Here is a 17,426-nt window from a genome sequence, read left to right on the forward strand (position 1 = left end):
TCATCTACTCTGCATTTCTGAAAAAAGTTAACAGTGATAATAGAAAAAACAAAAACTAAGAACCTCTCTTTCTCTCTCTTTCTCTCTCTCTCTCTCTCTCTCTCTCTCTCTCTCTCTCATAAGTAATCACCTTTCCCCATCTGAAACAAATTAACTCCTGGGGAGGAGAGATGTTGCAAGAGCTTTCACATAGTCGTTTCCAAGGAAACAGCTTCTATTGTCCACACGTGTTCTGCAGCTTACACAGTAGATGGCTTTGTATCATTAGACGTATGTCCAGAGAAACCAGCTATTTACATACACTTTGAGATTGTTAAAATCAAACTAATGATCTCACTGTAATCCGCATAGGATTATTTCTTTCTTTTTTAAAAAAGTCTCAGTATAGTATATATGGGGTTGTGGCCAGTGGTATGGGTTGAGTTTATTTACTATGTTGTATATAATCATAAAATGGCTTCACTAAAGTTACCTCCTCAGGGAACATCCTTCAGTATCGTGGCGCCCTCTACTGGGAAGCTCTGTGTATCAAACTCAGAAAGAAAGTGTTTTGTTTTCGAAGATCTACCAGAGTTTCAACTTCTGTATTGGTAACTCTTATTTAACTCTTTCTTATGAATATATCTTTATTTCAACAGTTTCAAGTCACTTTATCAAAGAGGTTGCTCTCAAATTGATTACGGTTATTTTTTCTTTTTGGTTAAAACAGTGTTCTTAAAGATACTTTAAACTTCAAGTTGATATAAACCATTATTCTAACTTAATCTTTTTATTTTGAAGAATGGAGTAAGTAGTTTTTTTTTTTTTTGGACTGAGAAGACCTCAAAAATAAGCACAATTTAAACTATAGGTTTGATTATTGTTAGTTATTCTGTTACACTTTTCAAAACCTCATATCAATGTCATACATAAAAATATATTAAAAAGAATAAGAAGAAAAGATAATCATTTAAAAAATATGATATAATGAAGCTGCAAGTGTTATAAGATCTGAATTGCACAGCCTTGGGTGAGAGAAATTACAATATTCTCTGTGCAAAGAACAGTATCAAGGGAAACTTTGAAATTCAGTGTAAAGTTTAAAGTCAAATAAAGAATTTTTCTTCGACTGTAAAAAACTTTAAAACACAAGATTTAATTTCAGGAAATGTCTCAGTAAGGATGGTTATCATACGTTTCTCCATATTAACTATGTAGTCAAAATTAGCTGGAATGACATTTGGCATGCTCAATAGCAATATTACATTTAAATTATGTTTCTATAACAACATACGGATATGAATGACTGTTCCTTGTGATGTGTGATTTCTGTGTCTTTAAGTTAATATTAACCTAAATATCCACTAGAAGAGTTGTGAAATACAGGAAGCACTCTATACACATTTTATCATATTCAGGGGATATTCTACTGACTTTGAGACGGTACTGCCTGGGTAAGTCCCAGCGGATCCATCACTGAGAAAAGCAATGGGAAGGTATAGCCCCTCTAGGTTTAGCAAGAAACATTAAAGTAGGGTGTTCACATAATTCATTGTCCAAACCAGGGCACTTTATGTTGAGGGTAGGAGGTCAGGTCTTACTTTGTTGCCTGGAGACCGGTCTGAAACTCCTGGGACCAAGTGATCTCCTTGCTTCAGTCTCCTGAGAAGCTGGGATTACAGGCACGTGCTACTGTGCTGGCTCCAAATCACACTTTTGAAAGTAAAAATTATTAGAGTTTGCAAAACCAATATCACAAATCAAGATTGTCTTGGGGAACCTGGGACCTATAGTCACTCAATATGTGACTCTGTGTGAGTCTGCTGCATGGAGGCTTAGTGATTGTAGCATGGGATAAATATGCCTAGAAGAAATTTTGTGAATAATATTGTCCTAGGTCTTACTGTATTTCTTTTTCTTTTTCTTTTCTTTTTTTTTTTTTTTTTTGCACTAAACTGTCTCTATTCAAGCCGATAGCAAAGGGCATTACAGTTTGAGTCCCGCTATATCAATGGACTGTAATAATTCTGCTTACTGTTTTATAGCAGTGATGTTCACCCAAAGTATCCTTCATCAGTTTGAAGAGTATACTGAAGTCAGACAGATTGTGTTTGAATCCTACCTCTGTCATTTAATAGTTGACATTCAAGTCTAATTTTTCACATCTGTGAAACTGAGATACTATAATGGCTTTGTCTAAAGTTTGATATGGAGGATTTAATAATATACATAGGATTTAATTATATATATATATAAATAATTTATACACAAAATAAAATGCTGTAATTTATACACAAAATAAAATGGGCTCCATATAGGAAAGTTATCATTCATTAATAAAAGAAGTTTTTGTTCATTCAGTGTTTTTAAAATATTCTATATGCATGGTTTGACTTTTTCCCTTATGACTCTAATGTTTGAATTATTTATTTATATTTTACAAGTAATAAATATTATTATATTACAATATTAATTTATAAATAAATATTATTTATTATATTTTACAGAGATTATGTGATTTAATCAACCTAGGGCTATTATTTTTTCTGGGACATGATCACTTACTTTAATAACAATACATATACTGTGTTATTACCATGGAGTGTAAATTCAGGTTAGACAAGAAAATTTCACAAGTGTAATAGCATTGTGTAGTATATAAAAGTTTGTGAATATCTGGCCAAACCATCATTCTCAAAAAATTATTAATCAATTCTATTACAGGTAATTTGTTTAGCTTAATGTTTACAATTCTTACGGAGAAAATAAGCAACACATACATTTTTAAAGTGTAAATAAAATTATTAATACTTAAATCAGAAATAAACATTCCTTATTTAAACTTTGAAGTAGGATCACACATCATAAATTATTATGATTGCGGTAAACACTATAAAACATTTTAGTTTTTTGTCTTCTCTTTGCAGTATACTGCAAAGTAGTGTTTGTCTACAATATACCCAGCGGCACACCCTTAAAAGCCTCTATGGCTTTTGGATGCAGCTGCCTTTTGTTTCAAGACTATATGGAAAAGACTATATGTGCAGAAACATTTCTATGGAGCCTGAATGGGTTTATTCACAAGGGCGTAAGTTTAGGATTATGGGTTACACTGTGCCAGCACTGAGAGCCACATAGCCAGTGACAGAGGTTAGGGTGACCAGGCTTTCTGATTTGCCTACGACTAAGGGACAGGCATTCCTGGGATGTAGGATTTTCAGTGCCAAAGCCAGGACAGTTCCAGGCAAACTGAAATTATTGCACTAGAGTCCACATGTCTTTTAATAAAATTTGTGTGTATTTGTAAGATGCTTAGTTTCAAGTCAGTGGTCCTTTTTGCCCACACCTTAGGGTGGTACTATCTCATTCCTTTTGTAAGATGCTTAGTTCCAAGTCAGTGGTCCTTTTTGCCCACATCTTAGGGTGGTACTATCTCATTCCTCTGCTTACACTACTTTAATCTTCCCTTGATGACATAATAATAATATTTAAACAGCTAAGATATTAGATAGCATGAAAAAAGCAGTAAGAACAAGGCCTACTGTAACAAATTTTAAATAAATGTTTATCATCATTATCCCACCTATCGTTAAAATCGCACTAATAGTTAAAATCCTACTAAGAGTTAATCTGCATAATACACAGTGGGCAATAAATACATGTTTTTGAATGACCCAGGAGGAGTTTCTGCTTTGTATGAGATTTACAAATTAAAATGGAAGAGGGACTAGGGAATTGGTCTGGCTTTAAAATTTTACTTCAGAACTTCCAGTGATCAGGCCATTGGTGTCCAGAGGATATGAAACTATAAATTGGGACTCTCTAAATTATGAAATCCAGGTATTTTCACTTGAAATTTGGAGCACAATTTTAGGGAATTCAGAAACAGTTGTCAAAAGAGTGGATAGGTGTCATTGAAAGCATACGTTCTGTGAGTCAGGAACTTAGACCTCAATTTGTGAGGATAAGGAGCCAGTTTTAGGGAGGAGGTCAGAGAAATAAAAGCAGAATAGAAAGTTGTACTAACATTCACAAGTGTTGATTTTCTACTTCATGCCAGAAACTATGCTAGGGTTGGATTTTGATCAGACCTCTGGAGCTGAATGAGAACTGTACTACATTCAGAAGGGGTTCAGAATTGGTGGTGCTGCGACTTGAAGTGCACGCACCTATCTTTTCTAATTGGTAATTCCGTTTTCTGGATCTAATTTGCACAAAGGTAGACCTGAGCAGTGTGAACAGTGTGAGAATACAACAGATGTCTATGAGTTACTGGATTTGGGGAGTAAGAATCTGCCACTGGCTTTTGAAATGCTCTTTGCCTTGGCCACAATTGCCTCTTATATTGTACTGGGCTAAAGATAAGGTGGAAGAGCATCAGTGGACCTTGATATATAGAGCAGAGACTTTTAAAGTAACTGCATTAGAACTCCAATCTGGATCTGAATTCTAAATCTTGTGCTTTTACCATTTTAAAACATACCAGGCATCATCACCAAATGAAATAAATTTGTTCCAGATAGTACACTTAAACTGCTTTTCCACTAAACCCTTTTCCAACAGTTTTTATTATAAATTTGGTGACATGTTTCTACCAGCAGAGAAAGGGGACTATTTCAGCATGAACACGTCAAAGCAGAATGTAAACAGTTATTTCATTTTAGCTTCATGACATCCCTGCAAGATACGGCAGAAAGCTATGTATTATTGCCTTTATGCTTCCTGTGTAGAAAGGAAAATGAAGCACACTGGGGTCAGTTAATTTGTCAAAGGTCACTTAGAAAGTTGGTCAGACTACCATTCTTCCAATATGCTTTCCACCAGACCATGTTAGACCTTAAAGGTCATGGATACACACTTGTTTCCAAGTCTGAATTGCATTTTGGAGTGCAGGACCAGGTGACTAATGGAGAAATAGTGTTTGGATACTATGTTGTTGAGCTTGGAAGAAACAGCCCTATTGAAGCCAATGACTGAAACTGAGGGAATAACCTGATGGAAGGCTTAGTGTTCCACAGCCAAGTGCTGCTTGCCTGTGTCAAGATACATGCAGTTTTACTTCAGCAGTAAAGAGGGAAACATCTGTTAAAATGGAGCTACTCCAACGCAAGGGAGATGAGAAAAAAGTTGATTCCAACATCGAAAATATCCACCTAATTTCATAAAAATGCACTATTGAACAAGAACAATTTTCTGGGATATAAAAGGTGCTGGATTAACCAAGTGGCATTGTTGGATGCAAATCTTGTTTTCCGCTTTGCACGGTAGATATTTAAATGTCAACGGAGGAGTCCTCCAAGTCCCTTTCACTTCTGTGCTTTCGGGAAATTTTTAATTAGCTTTGTTGACACCCATCAGTCAACCTGCAAAGGTTGAAACTTCAAATATAGTAAGCTTATAAGAGGATATTATATATATATATATACACACACACACACATTTAAATACCCTTATGAAGAATGATAATGGATACATCCTTTCTATTTTCCACCTTGATCCAAGTCCATTTTTCTAGTCTGTTTGCTTGGATCAGCAGGTAAACTTCTTTTAGGAGAACGTCTGTGTTGAGTAACCCAAGGATCCTAAATAATTGATCTACGTAAAGTGGTAGAGGTCCTGGGACTACCACCCATCTCTTTCCCTGCTTGATGGCCAATTGCTCACCTACACCTGCTCCCCTATTTGCCTTATGAGGCCAAGATAATGAGGACTATGACTGCACTAATTTCATATGTGTGTTTTGCTATATCCCTCCCCACAACATGATGTTTAATACTGTCAGGAGGCCTAGACTGTTCATGTCCCAGTGTCAGAGTGTGGCACTGGAGCTCCAGTGAAGATTAAGTAAAATGAATCTCCAATTTCTTCTGAATTAGTTCTTCATGGTTATTTTATGTTAATAAGTTTCAAATAAAATTCTGTGACACCTCAGACTTAAAAAATATGACTATTTCCACATTAAGAAAATGGATTTCAAACATAAACAGAAATTACTTCTGTATTTTCATGTCATTATCCGCCTTTGTTTTCATAGATGATTCAGAGAAAGTTTATGGACTCAGTTGTACTTGTGGTCTAACCTTGTAAATTAGACTTTTTACTGAGCCTAAAGTCAACTAGTACAATTCATGGAAATGGATTCTGTGTGTACATGAGAAGAAAATTATATTAGACAAAAACATTTTAATTAATGCTTATTAGATAATAATCACATATTTTGACAGGTCATAAAGAAAAGGAATAAAGAGACATACAAACCAATGTTTGCACAAACATGCATGTAAGAATATGCAGACATACTGAGGAAAATGAGCTGGGTACCTGGAAGGAGAGATGTTGGCTGGCCACCAAATTTGATTCTGAAGAACTAGACCCTTTTCCACCAGTAAGAATCATTATCATGCTGTGCTTCTTTCACACTTTAAAAGATCCCAAAATAAATGTTTTTCTACATAGAAGCATACAATTTATCAGGCGCTCTTTCACAATATTGGCATAAGCCCATAGTCTGAAACAACTGTTCAGTAGCAAGTAGTGACCTTCTTGGATGTGGTGAGATCTTGTTCCACAAGGAAGCAAATGGTAATAGGGTGTCCCAACTAAGAACTCTCGGGACCAAGAGAAGCTGCCTTGATTTTAATTGCATTCTTCATTCTTGCATAAATGAATCTTATCTTAATCTGATAGTCTCCAGAAATGTTGTATACACCAAAACTGAAACGCAATTTCTCTTATCAAGTGCCGAACACAATCAGGTTTCTTACACTGCCTGGCATTCATGATGTAAAACGCTCTGGAAAATCACACTTGCTACCTATGCGTTGCCGATTCATTAATAAATACTGGCTAAAAAAAACCCTGAGATTATCATCAGTTTTAGATCATCAGTAAGATACATGCCTTTAGTCAAAACTTAATGTAAATGAAGATTATTTGTGTATTAACTTAGTTGTTTATTTACATACTAAAGACAGGCCTATCTACAGATACTAATATTTTATAGGTTGGTTTTATAAGCCACTTTTTCTCTCATCAAAATGATGAAATGACTTTTGCTATTTTTCACTTTACAGATGAGAGAACAAAAAAGTTAACTAGTTTGCCATAAATTAGCAGCTATTGGAAGTGAACAAAGTAAGACTTGCGCTCAGGCATACTGATACTGTATGTCATATGCTTTCCATTACACTCCATATTGATTCTTACATCTTTGCTCTCAGCTACACAGGATATGACCATAATATGTTATTGGTGATATAATCTCTGCCAGGAGGCAGACACTCAAAATAAAGATTGAAAGACTGGAATTGTTTTCTTCCTTACCTAAAAGTCCCAGCTGGTATCAAAGTTCTGCTTCACGAAGCTGTCAGTGGTCCTCGTTTCTCTTTCGTTGTTTCACCACTCTTCCATTCTTGAGTGCTGCTCTTAACTGCATGTCCAAAATGGATTGCCAAAACTGCATTCTAGCTAGCATGGAGAAGAAGAAGGATACATGGGAAGACACACTTCTTTCCTTTAATGTCACTTTGTGGAAATTTCACACATCAGTTCTTCTCACATTCCACTGGCCACAACTTAGTTACATGGCCACACCTGACTGCAAGACAGGTCTAGAAATATGGCCTTCCTCTAGAGACCATGTGCCATGGTCAGTAATAAGTTAATAAAAAAGAAGGAAGAAGAGATGCAGTCTCTGCTACATGATGTGAGATAATTTTAGATTCATTGAATGCTGCTTCAGAATCCTTATTTGTGTGTTTAATACTTTTTCCACTAAAAGGTCTTAAATAAAGGAAATAAGATTTGCAAATTATATTTTAGAATTATATTATTTTATGCAATAATTTTAACCAGGCTATTTTTAGTACCTTGGAGTTTAATAGGTTGTTACCTGTGTGTTGCATGAGTTTATCAAATTGAAGTTTATGTATTTTAACTTTTTATACAATGTCTCATTTAAACTTACATGTATTTAAAATCTAAATAAATAATTTTAGTTCTGTTAAAAGTGTTAATGTGAAAAGGACCAAAAATGACAATGGCCATTTAGCAGTCTACAAGTACATCATTAAACTGATGTCAGAAAAAGTAGTGAAGTGAAGATGGCTCTTAGTTTATTTAATTTGGATATCTAAATGGGTTATATTCTTGGAATATCTCTCAACCATGAGAAAATATTTATGTTTGGAAAGGAATGCTTTGTCAATGGGCCATAACCAGGTTAACTGGACATGGATTCTTTCTGGATTCCTACATTTTTATTTTCAATGAAAACACAAAGAGGCATCTTGATGCCAAAATGTAAGACATTTTGCATTCCTCCATTTAAAATTTGTCTTCACATGAGATTAGTTAGAAAATAGATTGAATTTTCAGAGAATAGCTTCCCCGGAACCACATTTTTCTGTTTGTCATTTACAGTACAAGTTAGCTTTCTGTGCAAATGTATTTTTCTATTGGTGCCAGTCCAATATCTTCCTTCTAAGCATCACCTTGCCATCTAACAAGTTTTCTGGCATAGGTCATGGGCAAGGGTCTGAGTGAGTAAGTTTCTTTGAGCTCAAGATTGATGTTAAGATTTAAGTCAAATTTATTTTCCAGGTTTTTCCTCTTACAAATTAGCAGCTATCAAAATTGCATCAGAACGTATGTTATACAATTTCCTTGAATAATTCTTACTTTTTTCTAATACGTTTCCCTTAATTCTTTTTTTTTTTTTTTTTTTTTTTTTTGAGACGGAGTTTCGCTCTTGCTACCCAGGCTGGAGTGCAATGGCGCGATCTCGGCTCACCGCAATCTCCGCCTCCTGGGTTCAGGCAATTCTCCTGCCTCAGCCTCCTGAGTAGCTGGGATTACAGGCACGCGCCACCATGCCCAGCTAAGTTTTTGTAATTTTAGTAGAGACGGGGTTTCACCATGTTGACCAAGATGGTCTCGATCTGTTGACCTCATGATCCACCCGCCTCGGCCTCCCAAAGTGCTGGGATTACAGGCTTGAGCCACCGCGCCCAGCCCCGTTTGGCTTAATTCTTTATGGTGGGCTAATATTGGGTATAATTATTACACAGGCTGAAATGTATAGAGTGGATGCAGGCATCATTGAATCTATAAATCAGACTTTGAATTTAAGGGGATATTATCAGAATGTTTTACTTGAATATGTGTATTTGAGGCCATATGCTCTTTTCAAAGCTCACTAGATTTCTAGAACAGCCAGACGTAGAGAGAAGGGGTCGCTTGTCTTGGTCTGATCTCTAGTTGGATAAAATAGGGAAAAGAAGAAAACAACTGTAAGAGAGCAAGATTTCCAGTATCTTTCAAATTTGTGTTTCCAGAATTGTCCAGTTACCATCTTATACACTATGCAGATGTCTACATGCTTGAACACACAAATATTTAAATGTAAACAGAAAACCAAATCTACTCTTTTCCCCTTAGTCTATTATCTATCAATGCAGTTGCAGAGGATCAGTTTTAATATTATGTCATTCATCTGCTCAGAACTCTGCAATGACCTTGATTTCACCAAATAAAAAGCAAACACCCGCTGGGTGCGGTGGCTCATGCCTGTAATGCCAGCACTTTGGGAGGCTGAGATGGGCAGATCACCTGAGGTCAGGAGTTTGAGACCAGCCTGACCAACATGGAGAAACTCCATCTCTACTAAAAATACAAAATTAGCAGGGCATGGTGTGCATGCCTGTAATCCCAGCTACTTGGGAGGCTGAGGCAGGAGAACTGCTTGAACCTGGGAGGTGGAGGTTACCGTGAGCCAAGATTATGCCATTGCACTCCAGCCTGGGTGACAAGAACGAAACTCCCTCTCAAACATCTTTAAGATGGCCTAAGGGTTCTCTCTCCCTTGCCTCACATGCACCTTACTCCCTCTGGGCTTTGTCTCCTATTCTTTTCCCCTTTGAAAACTCAGCTCCAGCCACACTCATCACTTTGCTATTACTTGAACACACCAGGCACTCTTCCATTTTTTAGAATTCCTTGTTTTAGCCCTGCTTGGCTAAAAAGACCTTTCCTCCAGATGTATCAGATTATCTGACTCTTCATCCCCTTCTTGAAGTTTCTGTTCAACCATCACCTTTACCCAATGTGACCTTCATGGGCAACCTATTTAATTTACTCCCTACCCAGCCTCTGACCACCTCCTTACCTTTCTTTTGTCTTTTTAAATAGTATTTGCCATCTTCCAAAATACTATAGAATTTGGCCATTTATTACGTTCATTGTTTATTACCTGTTTATTTCTGCAATGTAAGCTCCATGAGGATGAGGCTCTTTGGTTTATCACTATACATCAAAAAGGCCTTACACAGTACCTGACACACTGTGAGTCCTCAATGCAAATAAGTTGATGAATGCACAGGGTCAACCTCCTACGCCTAAATACACAGCTCATTCTCTCTCTCTGCTTTTTCTTTTCTGTTTCTCTCTCACACATGCATATACATTCACATACACATTAACTCAAAAGCATAGTAACTCATTTATTCAGTATCTCAGACTCTGATTAAATGGATATATAGCTAAAAGTAGTAAGTGGACATTTAGCTCTTTGTGGCTCCTGGTGACGACAGAGTCTATTGTAGAAAGACATGAACAACCAAATAAGAAGTAAAAACTACTTATTCAGAGCTTGCTATAGCAAGGGATTTAGCTGTCATCACTGGCATTTTAGCAGATTCAAAGGTAGGCAGACAAGTGAGAAGCTTCATAGAGGATAAAAGGGAATTCTTCACATATGCCATGCTTGGGCTTTCAGCAGACAGTAACTGCAAGCAGGCTAACTAGAAGGCTCTATTTGTTAGGGACACATATTTGGCTTTTGTGGTTGGCCGTAAGTTGAAAGCAGGAATGAAACTTGACAGTGCTTTCAGTTATTAAATAAGGTCTAGACATTTTGATCCAATTGTTACTGTTTAGGTTCTTAGATTGTCATTGAAGAGAACAATCTAACTTCCTATAGGTTTGGCTTGTAAACAGCCAGCTAGCTTTCTGGGCTGCTTAATGTAGATAATGGGTTGATTTCCTGGACTAGTTATTGCAGGTTGTGGGTGAGAATTCTATTTTATATATGCTCTGATCATTGTCTATTTCTATACTTAATCTCTCACTATATACATAACAAATGAACACACAGAGCAGTTTTAAGGGACAAGTAAGAAGTACAAATCTGTATACCTATTAATAAAATTACATTAATCTTCTCTAAATAATCTTTTCTAACAACTATCATCACTTCTACAAATCTCCTTGACTTCCAGAATCCCAGTGAATTACACACAGGATAAAAATTACAAGAAAATAATATATATATATATATATATATATTTTTTTTTTTTTTTTTTTACTGAGACAAGTTCTCATTCTCTTGCCCAGGTTGAAGTGCAATGGCATGATCACAGCTCACTGAAACCTCAAACTCCTAGGCTCAAGTGATCCTCCCACCTCAGCCTCCCCAATAGCTAGGACTGCAGGTGCACACTACTATGCCCAGCTAATTTTTACATTTTTTGTAGAGATGGAGTTTCCCTATGTTTCCCAGGCTGGTGTCAAACTTCTAACCTCAATTGATCCACCTATCTTGAGCGCCCACAGTGCTAGGATTGCAGGTGTGAGCCACTGTGCCTGATAAAAATATTCTTGATGCCGTCCTATTGGGGCCCCACTGAGATAGCTCTCATTTGATTACAAACATTGGGAAGGGTAAACCACTCAGATGTATTTGGGGATGTCCTGAAAATTCATTGATCATATCAGGTACTGGGCTAGGATTAGTCTTCATTGCCTTCGGTTATCTATTCTTACTCTTCTCCAACCTGGTTTCCACACTCTACCAGTTCATGCTAAATCTAGATAAAGACAGATGTTATTGAAATACCGCCTCCTTCAGTCACCTCCATGACTTCTTATGGCTCTGAAGGTAAAAGACAAAATTGTTAACATGGGCAACAAGACCCTCAAAGACTTTCCTATCTCTTCAGGTTCTCTGTCTCATCCCCAAACCCTTGTTTTGTGTTCCACTCTGATAATATCCCCTTGAATTTGGCCACATTCCCTCTCACCACACAGCTCTCCCTGCACTTCCGTTCTTCCTAAGAATTTTCCTCCAGCTCACCTTGCCATCATTTAACTTATTCTCATGCTTTAGATGTCAGCAGCTTTCAACTCTTTTGCTAATTTTATACCTCCCTGTTTATTACCTTCAGAGCATCATGTATTTGAGTCCTGACACTTACTGGCTTTTATTAAAAATCAAGCAAATAAATGTTATGTCTGTCTTTTCCACTAGACTGAAGCTTTGGGAAGAAGGGAACCATTTTATTTTCAACACTATTTTGATCTCAGTGCTTAGCACAGTGTGACATGTAACAAATACTCAATAAATATTTGTTGAACGAGGGAATCAATGAATAAGTGTTAGGAATATACAAATGAGTAATATAGGATGAGTACTGTGAAGGAGTTTATGGTCTAGACAGGAGTTAAAATAAATCAGATATAAATATTACATAATAATCTACAAAATACTGTGACATAATCATAGAGGAGGGAAGAATTAAGTGCAGGAATTTAAGGCCATCTTCTAAAAGAAGGTGTTTCTTGACTGGGGCTTAGAATAAGATTTTTTAGTTGTTGAGGAAGAAGTGAAAATCAATCGTACTCTCTTATCTTTAATTCCTATAACATAAATCTTAAATATAAAACATTTATTTGTAATTTTTGGATCAGCAACCATTCCTGATTCTTCATAATGTGTTTCTCTGTTCACTAAGCATGAAGATTTATGGCTGAGTCATAAACTATATAAAATGTTTTGAAAAGAAATAATGACATTTCTTTTGAAATGGATTAAGCAGCTATTTCTTTTACTATTCTTAGTGTAAATTAAAAAGGGGAAAAAGGAAAAACATATTTCCATAATGCTAATAAATCAAAGCTATTCTTTGATGGATAGAGAAATATTGAACTAGGCAAAGTGAGATCCGAAAACTAAGAAAAGTTTGGTTATGAGACAGGCCTTTATTCGGAGGTTTTTCTTACAACACTCAGTTATCCTTGCTGTTCTCAGTTCAAAAGGAAAAAACAACACCCTGAAAGTCGCTGCTGAAAATATAAACTTTTCTTATTTCCAAAATATTTTCTCTTTGAAGAACTGTGTATTTGAGCCAACGTTCTCATTCTTAAACAGTCTTGCCTTCCCCAATGGCAGCAATTGTGACAAAGATTCACTTCCCTCAAATGTTAGCTGTTTTGGTAAATTTGTCAATAGCTTTTAGGAATCCAGGCATTTTAGGCAATGCTATACACAAACACAAGCCTTTATCTAACACATTGTATCTTCTTTTATATGGTTGCAGCAAATATAATAAAAGAAGGTTTGTTTCAGTGGAAATACAAGAAAAATAATACCTTCACTTCACAATGCTGATGTACTCCCATTTACTGTATATTAAAAGACATCTAAAGATAAATAAAAGTTAATGAGTTTCTTTTAAATCTTTATGAAAGATAAATTGTAATATATGCATAATCACTTCTAAATATTCAGTGATTTTTCCAGTTCCACCCAATTAAATTTCAGCTGGGTTTGAAACAGAGAGAGTAGTATTTGCAACCTAAATGGAAAAATTGGGGCAGATATTGAAACACGGTTAACTGAACAGAACTGACATTTGATGGTTTTTTATAATTTTATATCTCTAACATTATTGTAATGGAAATGGGAGAAGAAATGATGACAATGCCTTTTCAGCAAAAGAGCCCAGCAATACTCTATCTGATGTGCTAATCGACAGTTAATACATTGAAAACCTTAAGCACCATGGGTTTGTGCTGCTTTTTTAAATTTAATGCTTAGTCAAATATTAACCTTAACCAGCTTTTGATATGATGATAAATGTCACTCGATTTGTAGGGAGGGGAAAAAAAAAACACAAAAAAACCCTTGCCATTTAATTTCAATATAAATAAGTTTTGACTAGGCTATATATTGAACAAAGGATAATATACTACAAAAGCTTTCTATAAAGATATATTTTTGAATGGAAGATTAATATTATCTATCTTGCTTTTTAGATGACTCAGAGCCAACATAGGAGGCTGTGTGTGTACTCTCTTACTCCCTGTGAAAATGATCTATTGATATATTGTAAGGAAGAGATATATATGTCTTTGCACATATTTATGTATGTATATATGTATATGAAGACATACATATGTATATATATGCCTATCTATTAAGAGTTTTGTCACAATCATCTTGACTGTACCAATTGTTGTTTGGGTACTCAGTGAAACAAAGTAGAATTGTGAATTTTTACATTTCACCATAGTTTCTGTTATTGACTTGTGGAAAGGTCACTTTCAAAAACATAGTCTTATTCATCCAAGCAGGTGCCATTCTTGGTGTTTAATTTCGAAATTTATGTGTATTTTCTGAGTATCTGAACTTTTTAAAAAAATTTTACTTTAAGTTCTGGGGTACATGTGCAGATCTTGCAGGATTGTTACATAGGTATACTCATGCCATGGTGGTCCGCTGCCTCCATCTCCCCATTACCTACATTAGGTATTTCTCCTAATGTTATCCCTCTCCAATCCCCCACTCCCTGCTATCCCTCCCCTAGTCCCCTACCCTATAACGGACCCCAGTGTGTGATGTTCCCCTCCCTGTGTCCATGTGTTCTTATTGTTCAACACCCACTTATGAGTGAGACCATGCAGTGTTTGGTTTTCTGTTCTTGTGTCAGTTTTCTGAGAATGACAGTTTCCAGGTTTATCCATGTCCCTGCAAAGGACAAAAACTTATCCTTTTTTATGGCTGCATAGTATTCCATGGTGTGTATGTGCCACATTTTCTTTATCCAGTCTATTATTGATGGATATTTGGGTTGGTTCCAAGTCTTTACAATTGTAAACAGTGCTGCAATGATCATATGTATACATGTGTCCTTATAATAGAATGATTTACAATTCTTTGGGTTTATACCCAGTAATTGGATTGTTGGGTCAAATGGTATTTCTATTTCTAAATCCTCGAGGAATCGCCACACTGTCTTCCACAATGGTTGAACTAATTCACACTCCCACCAAGAGTGTAAAAGTGTTCCTATTTCTCCACATTCTTCCAGCATCAATTGTCTCCAGATTTTTTAATGATCACCATTCTAACTGGCATAAGATGGTATCTCAATGTGGTTTTGACTTGCATTTCTCTAATGACGAGTGATAATGAGCATTTTTTCAGATGTTTCTTGGCCACATAACTGTCTTCTTTTGAAAAGTGTCTTTTGGTATCCTTTGCCCACTTTTTGATGGGATTGTTTGGTTTTTTTTCTTATATATTTGTTTTAGTTCTTTGTATTTACTAGATATTAGCCCTTTGTCAGATGGGTATATTGCAAACATTTTTTTCCATTATGATGGTTGCTAGTTCACTCTAATGATTGTTTCTTTTGCAGTGCAGAAGCTCTGGAGTTTGATTAGATCCCATTTGTCTATTTTGGCTTTTGTTGCCATTGCTTTTGGTGTTTTATTTATAAAGTCCTTGCCTATGCGTATGTCCTGAATGGTATTACCTAGGTTTTCTTCTAGGGTTTTTAATGGTGTTTGGTCTTATGTTTAAAAATGTAATCCATCTAGAGTTAATTTTTGCATAAGGTGTAAGGAAGGGGTCCAGTTTCAGCTTTCTGCACATGGCTAGCCAGTTTTCCCAACACCATTTATTAAACAGGGAATCCTTTCCGCATTGCTTGTTTTTGTCAGGTTTGTCAAAGATCAGATGGTTGTAGATGTGTGGCATTGACTCTGAGGCCTCTGTTCCATTCCATTGGTCTATATCTCTGTTTTGGTACCAGTACCATGCTCTTTTGACTACTGTAGACTTGTAGCGTAGTTTGAAGTTAGGTAGCGTGATGCCTCCAGCTTTGTTCTTTTTGCTTAGGATTGTCTTGGCTGTGCAGGCTCTTTCTTGGTTCCACCTGAAGTTTAAGGTAGTTGTTTCCAGTTCTGTGAAGAAGGTCAATGGTAGCTTGATGGGGATAGCATTGAATCTATAAATTACTTTGGGCAGTATGGCCATTTTCATGATATTGATTCTTCCTAACCATGAGCATGGAATGTTTTTCTATCAGTTTGTGTCCTCTCTTATTTCCTTGAGCAGTGGTTTGTAGTTCTCCTTGAAGAGGTCCTTCACATCCTTTGTTAATTGTATTTCTAGGTATTTTATTCTCTTTGTAGCAATTGTGAATAGGAGTTGACTCATGCTTTGGCTCTCTGTTTGCCTGTTGTTGGTGTAAAGGAATGCTTGTGATTTTTGCACATTGATTTTGTATCCTGAGACTGCTGAAGTTGCTTATCATCTTAAGAAGGTTTTGGGCCGAGATGATGGGGCCTTCTAAATATACAATCATGTCATCTGCAAATAGAGACAATTTGACTTCCTCTTTTTCTAACTGAATACCCTTTATTTCTTTTTCTTGCCTGATTGCTCTGGCTAGAACTTCCAACACTGTGTTGAATATGAATAGTGAGAGAGGGCACTCTTGTCTAGTGCCAGTTTTCAAAGTGAATGCTTCCAGTTTAGCCCATTCAGTATATTGGCCGTGGGTTTGTCATAAATGGCTTTTATTATTTTGAGATATATTCCAAGGATATCTAGATTATTAAGGGTTTTTAGCATAAAGGGCTATTGAATTTTGTCAAAGGCCTCTGCATCTATTGAGATAATCATGTGGTTTTTGTCTTTGGTTCTGTTTATGTGATGGATTACATCTTTAGATTTGCATATGTTGGACCAGCCTTGCATCTCCAGGATGACTCTTACTTAATCATGATGGATAAGCTTTTTGATGTGCTGTTGCTTTAGGTTTGCCAGTATTTATTGAAAATTTTTGCATTGATATTCATCATGGATATTGGCCTAAAATTATTTTTTAGTTGTGTCTCTGCCAGGTTTTGGTATCAGGATGATGTAGGCCTCATAAAATGACTTAGGGAGGATTCCCTCTTTTTTATTGTTTGGAATAGTTTCAGAAGGAATGGTACCAGCTCCTCTTTGTAACTCTTGTAGAATTGAGCTGTGAACCACTCTCAATCTGAACTTTTTTTGGTTGGTAGGCTATTAATTGCTGTCACAACTTCACAAGTTCAGCCCATTTTACTGGTCTATTCAGGGATTCAACTTCTTCCTGGTTTAGTCTTGGGAGGGTGTAAGTGTCCAGGAATGTATCCATTTTTTCCTGGTTTAGTGGTTTATGTGCATAGAGGTGTTTGTAGTTATCTCTGATGGTAATTTGCATTTCTGTGGAATCAGAGGTGATAAGCCCTTTATCATTTTTTATCACATCTATTTGATTCTTCTCTCATTTCTTTTCTATCAGTCTGGCTAGTGGTCTACTTATTTTGTTGATCTTTTCAGTTCCTGGATTTAT

At 36.2% G+C, this 17,426-nt stretch overlaps 1 long non-coding RNA gene across 1 annotated transcript in view; it reads left to right on the plus strand.

The window, feature by feature from the left end:
• The first annotated feature begins 270 nt into the window (after window positions 1-270).
• LOC128929875 (uncharacterized) overlaps window positions 271-17,426 on the plus strand; it is a 52,969-nt gene continuing 35,813 nt past the window's right edge. Inside the window, exon 1 of the long non-coding RNA XR_008477100.1 lies at window positions 271-590. This is a non-coding gene — a long non-coding RNA (uncharacterized LOC128929875). The remainder of the gene's footprint in view (window positions 591-17,426) is intronic.

This window comes from Callithrix jacchus, chromosome 16, assembly GCF_049354715.1.
Source record: "Callithrix jacchus isolate 240 chromosome 16, calJac240_pri, whole genome shotgun sequence".
NCBI classification, from domain to species: Eukaryota; Metazoa; Chordata; class Mammalia; order Primates; family Cebidae; genus Callithrix; species Callithrix jacchus.